The sequence below is a fragment of the Lutra lutra genome, chromosome 15, assembly GCF_902655055.1.
Source record: "Lutra lutra chromosome 15, mLutLut1.2, whole genome shotgun sequence".
In the NCBI taxonomy this organism is placed as follows: Eukaryota; Metazoa; Chordata; class Mammalia; order Carnivora; family Mustelidae; genus Lutra; species Lutra lutra.
In genome coordinates, this window is record NC_062292.1 from 33,368,305 (window position 1) to 33,388,532 (window position 20,228).

General features: G+C 42.0%; 1 protein-coding gene across 3 annotated transcripts in view; it reads right to left on the bottom strand.

Annotated features, from left to right (window-relative positions):
- Window positions 1–3,408, bottom strand: part of HHAT (hedgehog acyltransferase) — a 332,511-nt gene extending 329,103 nt beyond the window's left edge. The window contains exon 1 of one of the 3 annotated variants that reach the window (XM_047705012.1): window positions 2,893–3,077. The gene's annotated coding sequence lies outside the window, so the exon portion shown is untranslated. Of the gene's footprint in view, window positions 1–2,892; window positions 3,078–3,310 lie in introns of those variants that run through there. The other 2 variants (XM_047705011.1, XM_047705010.1) reach the window with 2 other exon arrangements.
- Window positions 3,409–20,228: the final 16,820 nt, after the last annotated feature.

Here is a 20,228-nt window from a genome sequence, read left to right on the forward strand (position 1 = left end):
TAGTGCCAATACCATACTAGCATATTATGTATTGATCTAGACATCCAAATTTGCTTTTTCTTAGATTATCTAGAATTTCCAAATAAACTTTAGAACTGGCTTATCAACTTCTATTTTTGAGAAGACATCTGCTAGAATTGTGATTGGGATTGTGCTAAATCTATAGACTCATTTGCAGAGCAAGGACATATTCTCCATTGTTTAAATCTTTAATTTTTCTCATTAATGTTTTAGCTTGCAAAAAGTTTTTATCATGAATCGGTGTTCAATTTTGTCAAATAATTTTTCTCCTTTATGTGTATGTAGTTAAATTACATTTGACTTTCTGATGTCAGCCAAAGTTTCCCTTCCTAGAGTAAGTCCAAATTGGTCATGGTTTAGTCTCCTTTAGATGATTTACCAATACATCATTAAGACTTCTGCATCTTTTGTGTGAGACTATAACCTGGAATTTTCTTGTAAATTTCTTCCTCATCACGCTTTAATAAGATCATGCTGGCCTCATAAAAGCTGCCAGGAAGTGTTTCCTTTTTCAGTTTTTTAAATGTTTGGACTATTTCCCTTATGAAATCATGTGGGTTTGGAAATTTTGCTTTGGAAAGGATTTTAACAACAAATTTAATTTCTTTAATAGATACAGGACTATTTTGCTTTTCTAGTTCTTATGTCTTAGTTAAGGTTTGTTTTTTTTTTAAGTATCCATTTCATCTTAACTTTCCAACATATTACCAGAATTATTCACATTTAAAATCTTTTAAATGTTTTGTGGATATATAGTGAGAACACCTTTTTTCTTCTCTGGCACTAGTAATATCGTACTCCATTAAGGTTTACAGGCACTCTCAAAAAAAAAAAAAAATTCTCCTGCACTATGTGACACATAGCCACTAACACAAGAATATTCTCCAGCAGAATTATCCACAGGAGCAGAGCAGAGTTTATATTGACTATAAACAATTCAACAATTCCCTCTCAACAGCTTTTATCACTAGAAATAACTGAACCTGAGTAAAAGGAGACACTAACTGAAAGAGAAAGAAATGGGTATTTGTAATGCTCTAGGGTGTCCAGCAAATACTCAGAAGAAAAACAACCACTAAGTAGGGTTTGTAACCACAGATACCCACCCCACCACCTCCAAGACATCCATAGGTAGAATTCAGGAGGCCACAAACCTATAAATTCACTCATACAGCTTTATTTTCATGAACTTCTAGAACAACTGCAGGATTTTTATAAATATGACAACAAACCATATTAGAAGGAGTTCTGGCAACTTTGTCACCAATAGAAATCAGATACTTTCGTTACACAGTGCAGTTACTGCAAATATTGGGAAATATCATTTATGTGGGCATCACTACTTTGAAATTGAGTTATTTGATACAGCTGAATTTTGTTACTTAGTGCATTAATAAACACAAAATACTCTTGTTTCAATGTAATTTGTAACTCTATTAATTTTTTAATGCCTTCTAAAAATTGGCCTCCCCAGAGCTCCATTCATGTGTGTGTATACAAACACACACACATGCACTCACACTTAAAAATCTTACAAGGAATTAAGGATTTCACCCAAGGGAAGCAACTCCAAAGCAAAAATCAAGGAGAATCTTCCCTTGGCCAGGCCCTCGGCTGCGAGCAGGAAACACTCAGATAAGTAAGGCCTGGGCTGGCTAGTTTTTGATGTTACCTACAGAGTTCCTACCAACATCTAGCCTCCCACAATGATGACTGGTCCCTCGGAGACTCAGCCTCGACCCTAAGTTAGTCCATCTAACCTGCTTCCCAAGGAGGGAGCAAAATAAATAATAGATACAGCACAGGCTTTGATCCAGAAAACGGAGTGTAAAACTCAGCCCTGAAATCTACTAGTCTGTGCCTTTGGCATCTCCTCTCTTCTGCCGTGAAAAGGGATAACACTACCTACCATCCCTGGTGATTGTAATTTAGGTACAGTGGATTCACAGCACCTGACAAGCACATCAGCCTTATTAGTATTAGTTGAATCTTTCAGGTCAGAACTAACTGTCCTGGTTCTATACTAATCACAATTACGGACTGCCACAGAGAAAAAGGGGATAAGAATTATAGGAAAGATGGAGCATGAAGAATGGAAGCGGCGGGAAGACTGTACTTGGTTCTTCAAATTCCAGTATAAAAACCACCCCCTCAGTGAAGCCTTCGCTTTCGTCACCTGTACTCACGGCACTTAAGTAAGCCCTTGATAGCGCCTAAGCGCCCAGCTCTGAAAGTGAATGCATGAATGAGGAATACAGCACAGAAAGAGACAGACACAGTGAGTCTAATCCCCATAAAATGCAAACCACCAAGGACGCCAGTCCCCTAGTAGCACAGCTCTGATCCAAAAGCCATGAACCAAGGAAGCAGCACATTTCTTAACACCAAGGCCACCCCAATACCTGGACTGCCCGGGGCGGTGGGGGAGGGGGGACTTTCCACGTAAAGACCGGTGCCACCTGCAGGCTAGACTTTGAAGACCGCACCTGAGTGTGAAGAGTAGAAACCAAAATAAATTAACTTCGGGGGTCACTTGAGCCGCAGCAGTAGGACCAGCACTGGCGCACGTCCAGCACTGCCTGGGAGACCGGCGGAAACTAGGGACCAACCCCGGAGAGAGAGGCCGCTGGCGGGGGCGTGCGCGGACTCCGCCCGGCCTGCGGGAGCCCGGCGGGTCCCGGAGCGCACGGCCCACGCCGCCTTTGTCTCCACGGCGGGACGGGGCGCCTCCTCTGCCCCGCCCCCGGGCCCGCACGCAGGAACTGGGGTAGGAAACGGAAAATGCCTAGAGCATTTCTGGTTCTCCAGCGAGCACACCACGCAAGTCAGCACGTAACCTCCCGGGACCCGCTACGGCCCCAGGCTACCAACCTCCGGGCTGTCCCGGGCAGCGACCGCCGTGTTCACGCGCGCCGCGAGTCCCCAACAACCCTCTCGGCACTTCCGAGTCCCGACGGCGGCGGCGGCCGGCTTCCCGGGAAGCCGCCCTCTTCCCCGGGAGCGGCAGTTGGAGAACCAGCCCCGCGCGCGTGCTCGGAGCGCGCCCCCGCGCGCCCCCGACTCCAGGCTGCCCAGCTCGGACGCGCGCGGCGCTCCGGGAGCCGGGCAGCAGGCCTCTGGGCGCCGGGTGTACGGGGTTCTGGCTGCGGGCGGGCGGCCCCACCCCATCCCCCGGTCTTCCTCGCTCGCCCGCACGGGGGCTGCGGGTTTGGCCGCCGGGCGGCGTCTGCCCCATCCGTTTGCTAGTTGCCGGCCCGGGGCTGCCCCGCACGTTCCGAGCGGAAATCACCTGAAACTCCGGGGGCTCTAAATCCAGCCCAGTGGTCCCCACGGACGCTCAGCAGGAGGGAGGAGGTAGCTTGGTGGGGTGGAAGGAAGGCGGGCTTTGCGGACGGGCTGTTTGACCGGCTTGCGTTGTGAACATAGCCCCTGGAAGCGTCCCGGCCCTCCTCAGTCAAGCGGAAATACTTAACTTACTTAATACTTAACTTAATACTTAACTTAAACACTTAACTCTGCTTGCCTCGAGAGTTAAGAGTGGAGACCGAATGGGATGAACGTCATCACCCGTAAAGCCATTTACAGAGATGATCACCACCGCAAAATGTATACCAGTGATTTAGAATGGGTTGTAAAGAGTAGACGTGACTTCGGCTGAGCGCTGTTAATCAGAGGACAGAGCCTGCCAGAGTTCCACAGACCTACCTGAGCCAGAGCATCACCTGGCTTTAAAACCAGAGGCATCTGGGGCACCTGGGTGGCTCAGTGGATTGGGGCCTCTGCCTTCGGCTCGGGTCATGATCCCAGGGTCCTAGGATCGAGCCCCACATCGGGCTCTCTGCTCAGCAGGGAGCCTGCTTCCTCCTCTCTCTCTCTGCCTGCCTCTCTGCCTACTTGTGATCTCTCTCTGTCAAATAAATAAATAAAATCTTAAAAAAAAAAACAAAAACAGAGGCATCTGAATCCCTCTTCAAGCCAAAGGAATCACACTCCCCAGGGGACGGGTGTCTCAGGTAGTTCTATGCTCAGGTAAATGCGGGTAACTCTGCCTTAGGCAGTAGGAAAACACAGGCTCTAAATTTAATCTAGCCGTCATTGAAATAGTCCAGGAGATTATCTTTCTGACTGCAAATTTCTCCGAGAAACCAGAGCATAAACTCTGAGAACAGGGACTGTCTTCTCTTGCAGCTCTCACCACCCCCCACTCCCACTGCCTAGTACAAGATGGTTTAGGTAAGCAGGTGTTAAACTAGCTCCAAGTAGAAGTGCCAGATGTACCAAATAAAAATACAGTCTGCCCAATTGAAATTGAATTTCAGATGAATAACCAATACTTTTGAGATATCAGTATGGCCCATGCAATATTTAGGATATACTTATACTTTAAAAAAGTATTAGTTGCTTGACTGAAATTAAAATTAATTGGGCAACCTGTATTTTATCTGGGAACCCTCAGCCTCACAGACGGAGTGGCAGAATAACAACTCAGCTCAGGTAGTGGCAGACTTGGGGACAGGAATGAGATAACAGTTCCTACGTTATTTCTAAATGACACTAGTAGACAATAATGTAGCTTCACTGTCCTTTACACTTAACCCCTTTCTACACAAACAACACAGCCACCTGAAAACACATACAAAAATAAAGGCAGTTATAGTCATAAGTACATTAGAAACATCAATTAAATTTTAAAAAGTCAAAATGTAAAGAGAAGCAATAGACTAGGAAAAGTACTTGCAGGCACTATAATGCAAAGTTGTTACTTGTTATTATATATGGATTAAATAAGAAAACTTAGAAGCCAGCTGCAGTGAGTAAGACACATAAATAAAGAATCCAATAAAAAAAAATTGTTGGGATACACAATTAGGAAACATACTGCAGAAAGCTTAAAGAAGTGCAAAGTGGGGGTGTCTGGATGGCTCAGTGGGTTAAAGCCTCTGCTTTCAGCTCACGTCATGATCCTAGGATCCTGGGATCGAGGCCCGCATCGGGCTCTCTGCTCAGCGGGGAGCCTGCTTCCCTTCCTCTTTCTCTGCCTGCCTCTCTGCCTACTTGTGATCTCTGTCAAATAAATAAATAAAATCTTTAAAAATAAATAAATAAGTAAAAGCTTAAAAAAAAGAAGTGCAAAGTGAAATAACACATGATTTTCATACACAAAGTTGGCAGAAGTTAATAAATGACTTTAAAGGAGCACCTGGGTGCCTCAGATGGTTAAGCGTCTGACTTGGTATCAGCTCAGATCATGATCTCAGGGGCCTGGGACCGAGCCCCGCATCTGGCTCCATGCTCAGTGAGCAGTTGGCTTGAGATTCTTTCCCCTTCTCTTTCTCTCCCCTTCTGCTCCTCCCTCTTGCTTGCATATGTCCACTCTCTCTCTCCGTCTCCCTCTCTAAAATAAATAAAATCTTTCTTTAAAAAAAAGTAACTGACTTTCTTTAAAAAAAAATAAAATAATAACATGGCATTAAAGACTGGCAAGGTTGCTGTGCGATATCACTCACCACTTTTTAGTTAGGTAAACAATTTGGCAGTATCAAAACCATTCAAATGTATCAAAATTCCTAAAACCTTCTGAACTCTGTTTATGACAATAAATCCAAAGGAAATTATCCATAATGTAGAAAATACTCTTTATGAACAAAGATTTTAATTTTAACTTATATCATTTTAACTAATTAATAAGAAGGGAAATGTACTATAACATACCAAAATATACTATAATAAAGGGGAAAATATCATGGAAACTCCTGAATTTTCCAAAAACAAAAAAGTAGAAATTAAAAATGTATACATTCTTCAGTCTATTAGATACACAGCTTTTTTTAAAATAATGGCTACTGGGCGCCTCGGTGGCTCAGTGGGTTAAAGCCTCTGCCTTCAGCTCAGGTCATGATCTCAGGGTCCTGGGATCGAGCCCCGCATCGAGCCCTGCTTCGGGCTCTCTGCTCAGCGGGGTGCCTGCTTCCTCCTCCCTCTCTCTCTCTGCCTCTCTGCCTACTTGTGATCTCTGTCAAATAAATAAATAAAATATTTAAAAATATTAATAATAAAATAAAATAATGGCTACTATTCATATGTGATATGACAAACTATGTCTTTTTTAAACCTGTGTATGGAAAAATAACTGGAAATGATTGAAAAGGAAATAAAGTTAAATTTGGGTGGTGGGACTAGCTTTATTTTTAGTTTTTCCACATTTTTATTAAATACAAATTAATTTTATAATAGAAAATTAATGTGTTACCCCTGAAAAAAAAAAAAAAACATTTTCTTTCCATAAAGTTAGTTTTAGGGACTCTAGAATCTCACTTTTGTATAATCATATACTTAATGCTGAGACTTTCTAAATATTAAAATCTCCTTAAAACATTTTCCCTAAATATAAACACCTTAACAAACTTTGCATGTTATCTGTTAACCTAGAAACTATCCTTAGCAAATTCTTAGTCCAATGTTGAATTCATCAACTTAGTCAGTCACATAAGTATATGGTAATTAAAGTGACTTAAACATTTCTTAAAATTCAGCAAATCATATGAGGCCTTAGATTTTTCTCCCATCAGATTACATTCTGAAAGAGGACAAACGTAATAGCATAGACCTTTTTTTGTAGTAGTAAAATACACATACAACATTTACCATCTTAACCAATTTTTTTTAAAGATTTATTTTGTTTTAGAGAGAGAACACGCGAACTTACACATGTATGTGGGGTCTGGGGGGAGGGACATAAAGGATGAGTGAGAGAGAGCATCTCAGCAGACTCCCCACTGAGCTCGGAGCCTGATCTCAAGACCCTGAGATCACAATCAAAGCCAAAACCAAGAGTCAAATGTTAAAACCACTGAGCCACCCAGGCGCCCCCCAGTCTTAACCATTTGTAAGGGTACATACAGTTCAATGGTGTTAAGTTCATTCACAGTGTCATGAAACTCCAGACTCTTCATCTTGCAACACTGAAACTCTGTACCCATTAAATAATAACTCTCTACTACCCTCAGCCCCTGGAAACCACCATTCTACTTTCTGTCTCTATGAATTTGACTTCGCTAGGTACCTCATATACATGGAATCATACAGCGTTTGTCCTTTGGTGAATGGCTTATTTCACTTTGCACAATGCCTTCAAGGCTTAGCCTTATTATAGCCTGTGTCAGAATTTCCTTTCTTTTTAGGTTGAATGATATTCCACTGTACATATATATCACGTTTTTATCCATTCATCTGTACATGGACACTTGGGTTCTTTCTACCTTGTGGCTATCATAAATAAAGCTTCTATGAACATGGGTATACAAATAACTCTTTTTGGTGACTGTGCTTCCAATTCTTTTAGCTATCTACCCAGAAGCAGAATTGTTGGATCATACAGTAATTCTATTTTTAGTTTTTTGATGAATCATCATACTGTTTTCCATAGCAAGGGCACCATTTTACATTCCCACCAACACTGCACAAGGGTTCCAATTTCCCCACATCTTCACCAATGCTGTTATTTTGAGTTTTGTGTGTTTTTTTGACAGCAATCCTCCTAATAGGTGTGAGATAATATCTCACTGTGGTTTTGATTTGCATTTCTCTAATAATTATTGATGTTGATTATCTTTTCTGTGCTTATTGACCAGTTACCTATATTCTTTGGAGAAATGTCTATCCAAGTCTCTTGCTCATTTTTAAATTGAATTGTCTTTTTGTTGTTGAACTATAGTTCTTCATATATTCAAGATATTAACCCCTTATCAGATAAATGACTTACAAATATTTTCTCCTTTTCCATGGGTTGCCCCTTTACTCTGTTGATTGTATTCTTTGATGCAAAGAAGTTTTTCATTTTGATGAAGTCCAAGTTATCTGTTCCTTTTCCTTTGTTTTCCTGTGGCTTTGGTGTCATATCCAAGAAATCATTGCCAAATCTAGTGTGATAAAGTTTTCTCTTATGCTTGCTCCTAAGAGTTTTATAGTTTTAGTACTTAAGTTTAGTTGTAAGATCGATTTTGAGTTAATCTTTGTATATGACATAAGGTAAGGGCCCAAATTTATTCCTTTTCTCAACACCATTTGTTGAAAAGCCTACACATCTTTCAAAGGCCAGGGTTTAGAGTGGGGGTGTTGTCTGGGTTGAAACACCAGGAGAAAAGTTGGGGTTATTTGGAAGAAGGGAGAAAAGAGGAGAGGATTCTCCCCACCCTTCAATGCTTCACACAGGCAGAAACGTCTGGCTTTCAAAGATCTGTACCTGTCTTAGAAAAGAAGTATCAGAGTTCTGGGGTGTCCTGACTTGAACCTGGAGCAGCTAGCCCTGGGACAAGAAAGTCAGAGCTGCCTTCCCTTGGAAGCCTTCTCTGAAGCCAGAGAATATCCTCCAGGATTTAAGAAGCAAACCGTGGCTAAAATACAGTGACCAAAATTACTGATAATTGAGGTTTAAAAAAGAAAACTAATTTGTGCCTTGGTATTGTATTTCTTTAAGAACAAATATATCAAAAGTAGTATGTAAAGGTGGGTAAGTAATGGTGAGTCACTCTTTATGACATTATTGTAACCCCAAATTATTAATCAGGTACCTGCACTGGGCATGTTTTCTCTCTCGTTATTCCTCTAAGTTCAAGGGGCCTGAGCATCTCAACAGGGCTTTCTGTCTAGACAGATGGCCCTGAGCACCTGGCAGCCACTCCCCCCACTGCAGAGCTGGTGCTTAGGAAGGATTAACCAGATCAACTCTTCTTTATACATTCAATGATGACTTAGCTATAGCAATAATAACCATTGAACAGAGATACAAATAGCTGTTAAGACTTAATTGATGAAGTCTTCAAGGTAAAGGATAGAATTTCTAATCATAAGTTTCAGGCACAGGCAATTATGTAGAGCTCTTCAGAAACATTAAGGGCCTTCCTAACCCTTGCCACTGGGCACAGGCTCTCATCTGTTCCACCTACAAGGATGTTGGCGCTGGTTCACAGTGATCCTCAGTAGTCAACACTGAACTTGCAATTATGTGTCCAACATCTACTTGATGCATAGCACAAAACCAAATATTAGGAGAGATTTTTTTTATTTAATGAGAAAAAAAAAAAAAAGACTTGTCTTGCAGGAATTTGCAGCCTAGCTGAAGATTCACCAAGTACATACAAAACAACTAGCAAATAATAAGCACATTTGAAAGCATATAGTTCAAACTACCCATATATACTCAAGAATGCAGTCATATCAGTAGGCTAAACAAGGCAGGCACAGTTCAACGTCACCTTCTCCAAGAAGACTTCCCTGATCACCTTGGGAAAATTAACCCCTGCCTAGACACTTTCCATTCCATTGCGTTATTCTTTTTATATTTTTCTATAACACTACAACTCTCTGAACTTCTCTTGTTTTTTTTTAACATATGTATTATCTAAGTCAGCATTATTCAGACTACTTGCAACACATAATATATTGTAAACTAAAGCTAATGAGTTACACCGACTTAATTTTTTTAAACAAAATGTAACAGAGTAGAGGAGAATAGAGAATAGAATATGATAGGACAGAATAGAAAATGGGGAGAGGGGGTGCCTGTTTAGCTCAAGTCAGTTAAGCGTCTGCCTTCAGCTCAGGTCATGATCCCAGGATCCTGGAATCAAGCCCCATGTCAGGCTCCCTGCTCAGTGGGAGCTCCCTGCTCCCTCTCCTGCTGCCCCTCCCCCACTTGTGCACTCCCTCTCTCCCCTCTCAAATAAATAAATAAAATCTTATTTTTAATTTAAAAAAAAAAAAAAAGAAGGGACACCTGGATGGCTCAGTGGGTTGGGGACTCTGCCTTCGGGTCAGGTCATGGTCCCGGGGTCCTGGGATCGAGCCCCACATCAGGCTCTCTGCTGGGCGGGGAGCCTGCTTCCCCCCTCCACTACCTGCCTCTCTGCCTACTTGTGATCTCTGTCAAGTAAATAAATAAAATCTTTAAAAGAAAAAAATTTTTTAAAGAAAATAGGAAAACATACCACTGGATTTTTATTAAGAATTGTGAACTTTGGGGCACCTGGGTGGCTCAGTCTAGCTAAGCAAAGCTAAGCCTTTGGCTCAGGTCATGGTCCCAGAATACTGGGACCATGCCCCACATCAGGCTCCCTGCTCCACAAGAACCCTCTCCCACTCCCCCTGCTTGTGTTCCCTCTCTTGCTATGTCTCTGTCAAGTAAATAAATAAAACTCTAAAAAAAAAAAAAAAGTAAAACTCATAAAAAAAAAAGGAATTGTGAACTTTGTCAGAAATACTGCATCCAATTAGGGAAGAGACCTGAGAAAGATAATGGAAGGCTATGACAAATATTAGCTGACTAATACGATAAAATTCTATCTTCTAACAAACTCTCATTTGATTTTCGGGTATATGATGTGAAGTTGACGGTTACCATTACAGGACAATTAATAGAGTTTCTATTTTACAGTAATATCAATCACTTCATTGTAAAGCATTTTCTTCTGAAAAGACATTAACAAGTAAGATATGTTTCAGGTTTGTATCAAATGTACTTTTCATGAAATTAGCATGAATTCTCTTTTCATGGGACTTCTTACTGTTAGAAAAGGATGATGAAGTGAAAATTAGAGAGATGCCTAAATTCAACCTCCAGATATCTAAAACTATAAATAGTGACAATGGTGAGAAAATAGTAAGCTTCAACTTCACTGGAGGAGCATGCTAAAAAGAGGATGCAAGACTTTAAAAAGAAGAATATTTGAATTTTTTTTTTTAGGGGCATCTGCATGGTGTCAATTAGGGGTCTGACCCTTGATCTCAGATCAGGTCTCGATCTCAGTGTTTTCAGTTTTTTGTTTTTGTTTTTTTTTTTAAGATTTTATTTATTTATTTGACAGACAGAGATCACAAGTAGACAGAGAGGCAGGCAGAGAGAGAGAGGAGGAAGCAGGCTCCCTGCTGAGCAGAGAGCCCGATGCGGGACTCGATCCCAGGACCCTGAGATCATGACCTGAGCTGAAGGCAGCGGCTTAACCCACTGAGCCACCCAGGCGCCCTCAGTGTTTTCAGTTTTAAGAAGGAGCCTCACCTTGGGCTCCACACTGGACATAGAGCCTATTTAAAAAATAGTAATAATAAAAAATAAAATGTTTTTCATTGTGTAAAATCTAACAAAAGTGACAAATACCAATATTTGTCATTTTTGTCATTTATTTTGTAATGACACCTTTAAAATCAGTCAGACACTGAGAAACACAGCACAATGGACTTGTTAACAAGCCCCTCAAACATTTTGGACAAAAAATTACTGGCACAATTTCTCAGTAGTTCTACAGATTGATAATGAGATTTAGTTGCATACTGCTCAGCAAAAGAGGGAATGGCTCATCCAGATGTTGAAAAATTACTCATCTAATATGACTAGATTTGATATCTATAATTTTTAATGCTAAACTAGCGAGTAAAATATACAACTCTTTGGTAGAATACTATTTCTAGTTAAATCTGTGCTACTGCAGAAACTTCTAACGCCATGCTTCCCATGTGGTTAAAATCCAGTATAGAACTTGTGATCCATCCCAGAAAGAGTATTGATGGATTCTGTGAGTTATTCAACGTTTCTAGTTTTTGCAAGATGACAAGGGGCGTGTGTGTGTGTGTGTGTGTGTGTTTAAATTTAACCTCACACACACGGGATCAGCTATATTTACAAAACTGGAAAAATGCCTCATAGATATCAAGGAATGACGAGTGACAGAGCCAGCAGATATGGCTAGAAAGCATAACAAAACTATTAAAATACTGTTAGAAGCTACTAAAAACACTTGTGCTTAGAAATCAGCATCAATAGGAATTCAACTTAGCATCTCTAGAAATAATTCTGCTGAATTTCATGGAAGTGTTAGAAAAAAAAAACATGGTGAAATTTGTTAAATTCATTAAAGAAAACTCATTGAACAGAATATCGATGTATTTTGTTCCATTTGGTGCAAACCAGACAGTCATGCTGAAGTATACTGAAACCCATTGATTGTCCTAAGGGGACCTAAGGGGAAATATTAAGCAGAGTGAATAAACTCAGAAATGACAATAACATTTTTCTTGTTGAAAAGCAATCTCATTTGGCAAACAATCTCATTTTCGAAGATGATGTTTGGGATTTTAAATTGGTATATTTGACTGATGATACTGATATTTTTAATGAACTTATATTTATAACTACCGGGAGAAAACAATGTAATTCAGCAAGTCAAACATCCAGGATTCCAAAAGACATTTTGTTACAGCAAGAAAGACTTAGAAGCAATCACCCTAGCTCCTATTTGTTCCCAATAGTGTTGCGACACATTGAAGAAGACATTACTAGTAAGGACAGGGACTGAAATAAAGTTAAGGATATTGTTATATTTGGCTCCTCGGTTGTAAATTTGCAATCGTTATTTTCCAGAAGAGAAATTATAAAATTATGAAAAATTTTTCCAATGAAAGAATCATTTTCTTTTTGAAACTCTGAATCAATAATTCACCCAAACTTGGAGCCCTAAAAAGACAAATGAATTATTGCTGCTGAGTTCTTCATTTGCACTAAAGGATGATCACAAGACATTAAATGCATCATTATTTTAGAGTAAGATTAAAGAAGAATTTCCATTGCTAGGTAACAAGAATGCATTGCTATTATTACCACTGGCAATAAACTATTTGTATGATCAAGGATTTTCAACCTTTAAAAATGACTAAAACGACAGAAAGAGGCTCATGAGTTTATGCACAAAGTATTTGTCCTTATGTGTTCTGGACAGCCATTGCATTAAATAAAATCTTGCCTGACTCTTGATTTGCATTACTTATTTGGGAATTTTTTCTATGTTGCATTCAAGTATTGATAACAATAATTTATGTTTTAGCTTTTTATATGTTAGAAGAGTAAGTGCTGTTCTACAATACTTATGATTCTGTTGTGTAGGGCAGGGCAGGGGGAGAAAGCACATACTTCGTTGCTGTGCAAAAAGTATTTCTTACTGGGAGGTGTGATTTTTAAAAGAAGGTTGAAAAGTGCCCGTCAAAGTCTGCCCTCCCCTGAAGCCAGCCCCCTCTGGAATGTAAACTCCAGAAGGGCAAGAGTTTTTGTTTTAGGCACAGGGTTTCAAAGGGGGAGGGGCAGAGAGAGAGGGAAAATCTTAATCAGGCTCCATGCCCAGCAAGGAGCCCAATGAAGGGCTTGATCTCACGACCCTGAGATCATGAGTGAGCCGAAATCAAGAGTTGGATGCTTAACCAACTCAGCCACCCAGGCACCCAGAAGGGCAAGAGTTTGATCTGTCTTGTTCACCACTAGTAGTATGTGGAATAGTGCCTACAGGGGAGCCTGGGTGGCTCAGTTGGTTAAATATCTGACTCTTGGTTTCGGCTCAGATCATGATTTCATGGTCCCGAGATGGAGCCCCATACGGAACTCCTCACTCAGTGGGGGTCTGCTTCCCTCCCCTTTCTCTCTCTCCCTCTGCCCCACCCCTGTTCTCTCACTGTCTCTAAAATAAATACATCTTTTAAAAAAGAAAAAGAATAGCGCCCATGTATTCAATAAATATTCAACAAATGTATTTGCTGAACACACTAACCAAATTAGGAAAAATATTAGTTTGCAATTGTCTTTTGTTTGCATTACGCTTTTTCTTCCTTTTATAGATGTGTGTTTTAGAAAAAATAAAGAGAGAGACCCCTGGGTGGCTCAGTGGGTTAAAGCCTCTGCCTTCGGCTCTGGTCATGATCCCAGGGTCCTGGGATTGAGCCCCACATCAGACTCCCTGCTCAGCAGGGAGTCTGCTCCCCCTCCCCTCTCTCTGCCTGCCTCTATGCCTACTTGTGATCTTTGTCTGTCAAATAAATAAATAAAAATCTCTAAGAAAGAAAAAGAAAAAATAAAGAGAAATTACTACAGTCATTTCTATAAAGGGCCTGCAGGCTGCTAAGAACTAGGAAGGACTCCCAGACCTTTTTAGTTTGGGAAAAAGTTGTGGATAACCTTGAGTTTTAGGGTTTAGGGGGCCCTGGATGGGGAGTGACTAAGCAGCAGAAGGGATCATGTCCAAGTCAAAATCACATAAGACCATTACTTTTCAAAAGGAGTAGAAAGCAGCCATGCTTTTGACAAGGTGGTTGTGAGCCCTTTTGGAACTAAAAGATACAGTCTAGTCCTCCTCCCTCATTTTATAGAGAAGGAGTAAACACAAAGAAAGAAATGAACAAGAGTAACAGTTTTCAAGTGTGCAGGGAGGGAACAGAGTCAAATTCAGATTCATTTTTGTTTCCTTTTTATAAAATGGGGATAATAATGGTACCAGATCATAGATAAGCTATAATGATTAACTGAAATAATCAATGTGGAATACTAAGCATAGTGCCTGACCCATAATGTGCACTGAATCATTATTAGCTATTATTATTAATATTACCAATAGAACACAGAATGTTTGGAATTATTCAGTGAGGTTTTATTTCCTTGTGTTTCTTTATACTCATTATTTCCTCTACCACTCTGTCATATTCTGTACACATTGTTCTCAGACTGAGAGTAGATAAAGCTGAGAATAAAAAGTCTGTTGAATGTCTGAATGGATTTATTTTAAACTCATAGTAGAGACAACATCTTGAAAGACAGGACTTTCTTTTATTCTGAAAGCTGTGCATTTTGAGAAAGAGCAAAAATGTGTGTGGAACTGTTTCCTGATTTTTGGTTTGGGGCCCAACGCCCACCCCACGAGCCAAATCCCCCAGGGGAAGCGAACAATAGAAACCCACTATGAGGATGGTGTTTTTCAAATTGCAGGTTGAGACTTACTCTTGGATCATAAAATTGATTTATTGATCGGGTTAAAACTGGCATTAAAAGAGAGGAAAGGGAATGGAATAGAAAATACCAAAGTACACTGCAAGGATTCATGCTAAGTATTGTTTCATGAAGCCATTGTTTCACTTGTGCTGTGCGCATGTCCTTTGCCATGATGTGAACTCTGTTTTCTATTATAGTCACAGTCATTGAAATTTGCACATCACCAGTGATGTCATAGCAGAGGGCACACATGTCTCTCCTCTCAGAATGTCCCAGGGAAGACAACGGCTCCCAGAGAATTACCACATCCAGAATGGTGTTGGAAGAGCAGAGCAGCCATGGTCTAGGGTGGCTGCACAGAGCCATAGGTACCTTGGCAAAATGGGAAAAGGCCAGAAACTTACTGTGGCCACCAAGAAGGATGGATAAGTGGCCCTGAGCATTCGTGGTTTGGCAGAAAGTGTTAGCCAAAGCGAACTGAAAGAAATGGAGTCTGGACCATGAGAATAAAGGCAAGGGGGTTTAATGGTGGACACTTAGCACATCAGGACAATGGGCCATAGAGGAAGAGTTACCCCTCAGCGGAAGCTGGTGTGGACTGAGCGTCAAGATGGGCCGGACACCGCTTTCCTCCCCAAAGCAGAGTGATGCATAAGTTCCACCCTCCAGACACCTGTCCTCTGCAGGCGCAGAGACTGAAAGAAGTAAGGCAATCAAGAGAAGGAAATTCCTGAACAGCTACCCAAAAGAGACCATGTTCTAAAACAGAATTGGAAAACAATATGGAGGCTCCTCAGGGAATTAAAAATAGAACTACTCTTCCACCCAGCAATTGCACTCCTAGGTATTTACCCAAAGAATACAGAACTACTAATTCAAAAGGATACATGTACCTCCATGTTTATAGCAGCATTATCTACCATAGCCAAATTATGGAAACAACCCAAATGTCCATCGGCTGATGAATGAATAAAGATTTGGTGTATATATATATATATATATATATATATATGCAATGGAATATTACTTAGCCATAAAAAGAATGACATCTTGCCATTTGTAACAACATAGATTGAACAAGAGAGTATTATGCTAAGCAAAATAAGTCCATCAGAGTAAAACAAATACCATATGATTTCACTCATATGTGGAACTTAAGAAACAAAACAAATAATCATAGGGAAAAAAGAGAGAGGCAAACCAAGAAACAGGCTCTTATTTATTTATTTTAAAGATTTCATTTATTCATTTGACAGAGAGAGAAAAAATAAGCAGGGGAACAGGCAGAGGGAGAAGCAGGGCTTGAATCCCAGAACCCCAGGATCATGACCTGAGCCATCCATGCTGGGCTCGATGCGGGGCTTGATCCCAGGACTCTGGGATCATGACCTGAGCCAAAGGCAGACACTTAACTGACTGAGCCACTCAGGGGTCCTAAGAAATGGACTCTTACGGGTGCCTGGGTGGCTCAGTCATTAGCCGTCTGCCTTTGGCTCAGGTCATGATCCCAGGGTCCTGGGATTGAGCCCCACATCCGGCTTCCTGCTTGGCAGGAAGCCTGCTTCTCCCTCTCCCACTCCCCCTGCTTGTGTTCCTCTCTCGCTGTGTCTCTCTCTATCAAATAAATAAATAAAAATCTTTAAAAACAAAACAAAGAAATGGACTCTTAACCTTAGAGAACAAATTCACAGCTACCAGAAGGAAGGTGGGTGGAGGGCGTGGTGAAATAGGTGTTGGGGATTAAGGAGGGTAGTTGTGATGAGCACCGGGGGTTATATTTAAGTGTTGAGTCACTAAATGGTACAGCTGAAAGTAATATCACACTGTATTCACTAACTGGAATTTAAGTAGAAACTTAAAAAACATTTAAAAAAATCACATTTTTATTATATGATGTTATTCTTACCATAATATAAAGGACTAAGCAATATACAACTATGTAGAAAACGGACCTGCCAGAGAACCAGAAAAAAAGCTTATTTTTGAATTATTAACCCCCGCAGCTAGTGTTGTATAGGGATCAAAAAAACAAAAACAAAACCAAAAACAGAAGTGGCTGAGATTGGGACGTCTGCGCGGCTCAGCCCGTTAAGCGTAGGCCTTGGGTTCAAGTCACGATCCCAGGGCCCTGGCCGGAGTCCCGCATCTGGCAAAGGGAGTGGGTGCGGACGAGCACGGATGGCAGGCTTGAGGACAAGTTCTGTTTTAAGGGGAGAAACCTAAGGCTTTTTTTTAAAAGATTTTATTTATTTGACAGACAGAGATCACAAGTAGGCAGAGAGGCAGGCAGAGAGAGAGGAGGAAGCAGGCTCCCTGCTGAGCAGAAGGCCCGATGCAGATGCGGGGCTTGATCCCAGGACCCTGAGATCGTGACCTGAGCCCAAGGCAGAAGCTTAACCCACTGAGCCACCCAGAAACCTAAGGCTTTATAGGCAGAATTTGCAGGCACAGGAGAAAAGCTTACACAGAGCTATTCTAGGTAAAGGTAGGAACCAGGGCTAAAGACAATTTCCAGTGTGGTGCACGTTGGATACATTTTTTCCCTTTTCTTTCTTTCTTTCTTTCTTTCTTTTTTTTTTTTTTTTTTTTTGCAGGTGAACACATAAAATTAGCAAAGGAAAGGCGATGCCACGCAACGGCACTGCCACTTCAGCACCCACAAGCCGGTGTATAAAACTGAAAGGAGGTGTTGGTAATGATGTCAGGTCAGGGCTGATCCTTTACTTCTGTCTCCCGCGACCACCTCCTCCCTGGGGTCCAGGACTCAGAGATCTCTGAGGACCGGGGATCTGCGGGGAGGTTCCAGGGTGCCTCCCCCTGGGAGCCTCGTTGGACGCTGTGGTCCCAACCCCTCCTCGCGCAAACCCCACTGCCCAGGGGCTGCTGGCTTCCGCTGGCCCCCTTCTCCGGTCACCATTCTGCCGTTCCTCTTCTGTGTCCTCCACCAGGAGTTTCTCCACCCAAGGGACAATTCTGCCAAGGACTCCAGGGGAGAGTTCAAAACGGAGGCGAGGGGCCTCTGCTAAACAAGGCTCTCGAAGGCTGGCTTCCCTCGGGAGACGAGGGCAGTGTGTCTCGCCCTGGCGCTCGTCCACTCTCCCCACCCCCAACCCTCTGGTCCAAGGCGGCTCTGAGGCGGCGGCCATGACATCACTTCCTTCGTCTGCAACGGGGCCGCCCGGCCTCACGCCGGCAGCCTTCGGCCACCCGGCCCAGCGGAAGTGGGGCAGCGACAGGGTTGCGCCCGCCCTCGCGCTCACCCTCCGTTCTCGCCCGGCTCACCTTCCACCGCGGGTCGCAAGCTTCTTGAGGAAGGGGCGGTCTTCAGAGCGGCGGCTGCCTGCAGTTTCCCTCAGCTCTTCCAGAAGCTACGAGGGACTGCAGTGACGAAGAGAGTCCACTAGGTGGCCTCACAAGACCTTGTTTGTTTCGTGCAGATGCCCAGCTGGTGGCGAGAGACCAGACCCTCCCCAGCCCGCCACTCTGGTGGGGCAGATGTGTGGTGTGCGGCCTGTGGGGTGTTGTGTGTGTTTAAGGGGTGCTCAGTGCGCAGAACGGAGAGGCAAAGACAGAAGTGTAAGAAAAACCAATATACCAATACCTAAATTTACAGGACAGTGACGTCGTGAGTAATTCATGCGGATTCATACAAGGAACTCAGAGTTAATAAGGAGCAGAACTCCCGTAATACCTTTAGTCGTTTTTAGATCATCGGTTGTTTGGCAGAGAAAGTGTTAGCCTACTAACATTTCAGCCTACTGAAAATGAACCGTGGGTGAGAATGTGCATGAGACCCGCCCTCCTCTAAGAATCTGATTTGTACTTTCCTTTTCATTTGTGATCAGAAATTTAATGAGTGCCTACTACATGCCACAGCCCAACTAGGGCTGAGGATACAGCTGTGAACAAGACTAACGACCTCACACTCTCACATAACGTATATTTTCAAAAAGTTAATTCATGTAGTAAAGACTGCATACAGTTTCTCTAGCTCTGTTATTCTATGATTCCACAACTGTACACTTCCTTTACCTGGCCCTCCCGTGTAGAAGTATGGGATAATAAGATACAGTTAATCCACCAGAATTAGATGCACACGTTTCCTGGAGTAAAGCTGCAATGTAATTTCCAGAACTTGGTCACTACGCCATCAGGAGTTCCGTGAAGAGACAATGCCGTGGAATTTCCAAGCCTCTCCTCTTTAACTATCACCCACTTTTTAAATAATTTGCCAGGACCGGGACAGACCGTCTGAGATGTGGTCCCCTCTTGGGGCAGGAAGAGCCGTGGGATGCTGAAGAATGATGACTGAAACACTCAAATGGAAAATAAGAAAAGTGTTTCAAAATCCGGAATACCAAAAAGATTGTGGAAAAACTCAGAGTACAAAGGTGTGGCATTTTTTAGCACTGCCAAATTTATTTCTCTAGCCAAGTCAAACATGACACAATGGAAGCTAGCTTCCAGACTCCCCCCATGAGAAAGTACAAATTCTAGTCAGTGTGGAAATCACTGATAGGTCTGGGAGTTGTCTGGTTTGATCTGCAAGAGGGCGGCATATGCTTTGCGTGCCTGCATGCGTGTGTGTGCACAAGCACAGATGAGAGCTAATTAGAAGAGAGACTATTCACATGGAATCATAGAACAACAGAGCCGGAAGAGCTCATTTAATCCATCTTCTCATTTTAGAGTTGTAGAAATCGGGCCTGCAAAAGGGAGGATCATGCCCAAGATCACAGAAGTTAGACTATAAGTCACTATCCTGTCTCCCAGTTCTCAACTTGTCTATATTCTCTGTTCCCCGGGTGTTACAGAGGTGTGAGTTGCCTTTCTTATATGGATTCACTTGATTTTCCTTTACGTGTTATTACATTGGTTAAATGGTAATCTCCCTCCTCCCCGAAAGATACGTTTGCCTAGAACCTGTGAACGTGACCTTATTTGGAAAAAGGATCTTTGTAGATGTAATTAAGTCAAGGATCTTGAGATGAGATCATCTTAATCAGGGTGTTCCCCGAATCTAACGACAAGTGTCTTTATAGACATTTTAGGAGAGAAGACACACAGAGAAGAAAGTGCGATGAAAACAAAGGCAGAGATCGGAGTGATGTGTCTACAAACCAAAGAATGCCAAGGATTGTGAGCAACCACCAGAAGCTAGGAGAAAGGCATGGAAAGGAGCTTCCTGGAGGAATCAACTTTGCTAACACCCTGTTTTTGGATTTCTGGCCTCTAGATTTATGAGAGAATAAATTTCTGTTGTTTTAAGCCACCAAGTTTGGGGTAATTTATTACAACAGCTGAAGCAAACTAACCTATGTATATTTCTCAGACCATCTGAGATGAATGAAGGGAACTTCATTGCCTTTTCTCATCTCTTTCTCACCTTGGAAATGAGTTCTTTTAGCAC